We start from the raw sequence: 4,931 nt of genomic DNA, 5'->3' as shown, positions 1-4,931 counted from the left end.
CAAAAGGAAAAGATGAATAAAACCTGTAGATTTATAGCAAAGTTGACGCAAGAGTCGATTGAGCGCTTCAACCTCATTTCCCACTCCTTGCCCAGCCATGGTGATCATCATTAAAGACCCCATAATATGTTGGATGACATTATACCAGATGCCTGCCAAGAACAGCTAAAATATAAAGATATGTAACTATATTAACGTACTCATAATAATATAACGAGTGTTGAATAATTACTGTAACAAGGAAAATTATTTTACCTTTTCATTTTTTAAGAGCAAACTTAAGCTTTGCCACATCAAATATATTAAGTTTGATATCCCTATAAAAAGGGAAAACAATATCTGAAACAAGAAATTCATTTATTCATGTGACAGGTATTTATAAAAAATATTGTATTAGAAACCAAATACATTACTTGGTGTGCCAAACATTTTTTTAGTAGTCGACAAGATTCCAGCAATGCTCGGTACACTGAGGCAAAGTTGTTCAAATTGTCTTCAAGCGAACCCTCCAGGGCCGCCTCCTTGATCAGCTCATATACTGCTTGCAGCATGCTATTTATTATGTTAAGTAGAGAATAATACATCAAAACGCCCAAGAAATATCTGATTTCACTTAAGATTTCAATACCGTTAAAAAGTAGAAACAAAAAGATTGTCGGACATTGATCGTCAAAACTACCACCACCTTGGCCAACTATGATACCAATCTGCACAGTTGAAATAACCCTCATAGCAACTAAACTAATCATGGTGACACATATTTTTCTTTTAAGTAGCCTCAAGGATAACTTGTACGGTCGATGACATCTCAGAATAACGTGCGCCTGGGATAAACACATAAGAAGTGTTTTAAACTCACGTCCGAAATGAGGACCATAGTACAGAAATATGGACAAACTTAGACAACTTATAAGTATAGTAAAAATCATCCATATACAATCTTGTGGTTTATAATTCGAGATAGTACATTTCATAGTTTAAATGTAAATTGATAGAAAAATAAGGATTTCCAATAAAATTAAAAAAGCCGTGAAAATGCGTTTCCTTGTCGTCAAGTACCAGAAGTCGCGATGGATGTTACTTATTTTTTCTGCTACACATAATATTTTAATTGCTTCGAAGTCCTCCATGTCGTGCCGCGATGTAATAATGTCTGCGTACTTTACGTAGCTGCAAGTCACTTCAATTTAAAAATAGCATAGAATATTAAATGCTTGACAAACTCCTGCTAGTAGTTGCTTTCTAATATCATTAATTTACTACTTTGCCTTTTGTTGGCCCAGTGTGCAGCCAAAGTATTCAAGAAATTATTGTTCGAAGACTTTGGGGATGTCGTAATTCCAAGTACATAAGCAGGTTTATCTCCTCTTCTTAGATTCAAATATTACTACTGTAAGATTTTGAGTGACAGATGAAATTCTATTTGTGAGTCCAGAGAAATCCAGATGCGTGTGGCTTTTTAATGTCTTTTTATAGATAGAAGTGGCGTGGAACTTTCGGCGTGACACTGTTTTCATACAAATCTTGGTTTACTCACTTGAACATTCACTCCAGGGGTCTATGTTTGGCTTTAGTCTCAGTAAAAGTATTTTAAAAATCAGAAGAGCAGCACTTAAGACAGGCACCTACAAATGTCACGATCCAAACAGACATGACAACTTGTTCAGGATAGTATTCGTACCTACTTATTTTTTAATTATGAAAATGTCACATGCATTAAAGTAAGTAGGTGTTGGTAAATAACAATTTATGAAAGTGGTATAAAATATGATGGTTTTTTAAGAAATTGTTATTTTTTTATCAAACTGAAGGACAGTATTCCAACTCGGCCATATTTTTGAAATAAATGTCAACAGCTCCGCGGCACGTCACGGTATGACAACATGCAATAGGGCTGCTCACCTACAGTGCCCATTCTAATTACATCTGCCTACTTAGAATTTCTATCTAGTTTTGACATTATATTTTTTTTTATTTAGACATACAAAATACTTTGTGAATGGAATAGGATAGAAATACGTGTTGTTTTGTGATTAGTAAATTTAATTAAAAAAAAAGTAAAATAATTTTGAATCTACTAATCATAATGAGTACTTAATGACCTATTACTTTAATTTCAGGCGGGCGAAGTCGTGGGCAAAAGCTTTTATACAATATAATTTTCATTTCAAATCAAACTGACTGAAAATGACCAATATTATTGACAGTTAATGACTAGTTTCGCTATTGGTTCACGGACCACTTTCACCCAGTCTCCTTTGACCGTAAATGACGGTCAATTAAATTCAATCAACTTAGTCCTTTTTAAAAACTAGGCTATCGACATCCGTTCGGCACATTCGCCACACCACTGACTTTTGCATCTCGACCGCGTCCCGAGATTTGAAATTCGAAGGAAAGCTCGCGTTTCGTCGTTTTATATGAAGTTACAATACTGTATGATATTATTACCGTGCTGAAGGGGTTGCTTCGTGTAGGATCTGTGACCTCATTATTCTAAAAGGAACGCGCTGCGAGCTGTGACTATTCATAGGAGGGATGCAAATAATGATGACGAACTAGATATTTTACTCTATTTATTCGAGTTAATTAAAAAAACCTTATTAATGAATTTCGAACCTCAATTTGATATACTATCTTTTTAGTAGGCATTGGTTACTAAAAAAATTACAATAACTAATGTTTCCTATTTAAATAATAAAAGGCACGGATCGTTAATATCCTTTTTGTATTTTGATAAATTAAATTTACAATTATAATATATTTATATTGTAAATTTTGTAGAAAAATGTGCAATAGAGTTATTCTAGATAGTTTAGGGTCCCCACGGAGATCCTCCTCGTGGTGCACCCTGGGCTACGTTCGCGTGGTCTGTTCACGCGGGCGGCTAACTTCTCACCTGCGCGGCAGGTCTCGTCAACTCGGCGGGCTTGTCGGGCAACCCGTAACCCACAATTATGTGGGCCAATCAAGGCATATGCCCGTGCCACGATGCAGGAGGGCCGTTCTAGGTACTTCTCTGATCAGCAGAGCAGACTGAGCAGCGGCATGGAGCAGACCGTAACCCGCTACGGCGAGCCGGGGGTCCTGTCGTATCAGGGCCGCGAGGAGAAAACCTCTATGAAAGCAACTGGAGGAGGGGGTTGGGGGTTCCCTCGAAGCCGGAGACGAGCCGCTCACGAGCGAGCCTCTAGCAAGAGGCGGAGCTGCGCACGAATGTCCAACTAGGACAAACACTCGCGGCTCCGTTTCTTTGGGCTCTGGTGGAAACCGTTGGGTTTTAGTGGGTAGGCCCCGCCTTTAGTGGGTAGGCGGGGACCACACAACCCACTGGACGGCCAGTGGGTTATGTGGGACTCTCCCCGGCTATGCGCAAAGCATTTCCCGACATAAAAAAGGGTCCCCAAGGAGTTTAATAAGTCAAAGTCTAATAAAGTAAGCAGATAAAACAAACATTCAATTTTAAAATTTATTCGACACTCATAGGTATACAATTGAGTGAAGGTGGGTGACGTAGGTGTTTGTGTAGGTGTTTGATAATAAAGTAGAGATATATTTGGAGATAATTCATAATAACTTCAACTTGTTTGCTTTCAATGATACACTTACCACATAGTAGGTAACTATTAGAGAAATTGTCGCTGATGATCAGCCATGTAATTTCAATTTTTAGATAACATGAAGAATACTAGATTTAAATAATAATAATTATATATCCTTATTCATTTGCAGAGAGACGATGATGTAGTCGACCATCAGGGACAGCACCACGGGCAGGATGTAGGTCCCGACCGGCAGCGGCGGCAGCAGCTCCACCTGCAGCGGCTCCACGCACACCAGCCGCTGGAAGTCCTTCAGCCTCGACGAGATTGCCATTTTAGAATCTGAAAAACCAACCACAGTAAAACATCAACAGGAAATCCTAGATACTTAGTGTCTCGTTGCTTTTGCGACGCAAGCTTTGATTTATATTCCTCTGAACAAGTTGTGGAAATCCTTGGGTAGATCTTTGTCCAGCAGTAAACGTAATTTGGTCTACCTACATTACGTTTTCCGGTCCGTGGTCGCCACTCCAGAACTTTTCTGTCCCAACGGCCATCAGCTCTTCAAGCTTTGTGCCTCGTCCACTGACACTTAAGTTTGGCAATTCTGTGGGCTATTTCAACCGATTCGATCACGTAAAGTTTTAGATTTACAAGAATATTATGATGTCTTGGCAGTAACTAGATGATACAAACCTATGTACGTGTAACGAAGCTTTGATAACAGCCGCTTCAGCGCCACCACTTCATTGGCCACTCCTTGCCCAGCCATGGTGATCATCAAGATGGATCCAATATATTTAATAATATGGTGCCATATGCCTCTCGCAAACTTTGACTGAAAATATTGCGACGTATAAAATGGCTCACGTAATAATATTATAAATACAAAAAAAGAAAAATGCACATACCTCTTTTATCAGTAGCATACTCAAACTTTTCCATATTAAATATATGATGAATTGTGCCCCGATGAAAAGTGATAATAATATCTGAAATAAAGAACAATTACACATGTTATTAATGATCACCACTAATTAGTAATAATAACTAATCTGAAAATCAAAAGCGTTGCCTTACATGATGAGCCATACACTTTTTTAGCTTTCGACAAGATTCGAACAATATACGATACACACAGGCAAAGTTATTTAAATTGTCTTCAAGCGACCCCTCCAGGGCCGCCTCCTTGATCAGCTCATTTACTGCTTGTAGCATGCTTCTTATTATGGTGAGCAGAGTGTAATACATCAAAATGCCTAGTGCATATTGTCCTTCATTGAAGACTTCATTCACAGAAAAGAATATAGATGGTAGATATGTCATACATTCATCTTCATGAACAAAGATAGTCTGCACAACTTTACCAGCCTCTACAGCAATAATAGT

Source organism: Ostrinia furnacalis, unplaced genomic scaffold (genome assembly GCF_004193835.3).
Source record: "Ostrinia furnacalis isolate ACB-3 unplaced genomic scaffold, ASM419383v2 OfSCF3747, whole genome shotgun sequence".
Lineage (NCBI taxonomy): Eukaryota > Metazoa > Arthropoda > Insecta > Lepidoptera > Crambidae > Ostrinia > Ostrinia furnacalis.
Note: the sequence above shows the minus strand (reverse complement) of the source record.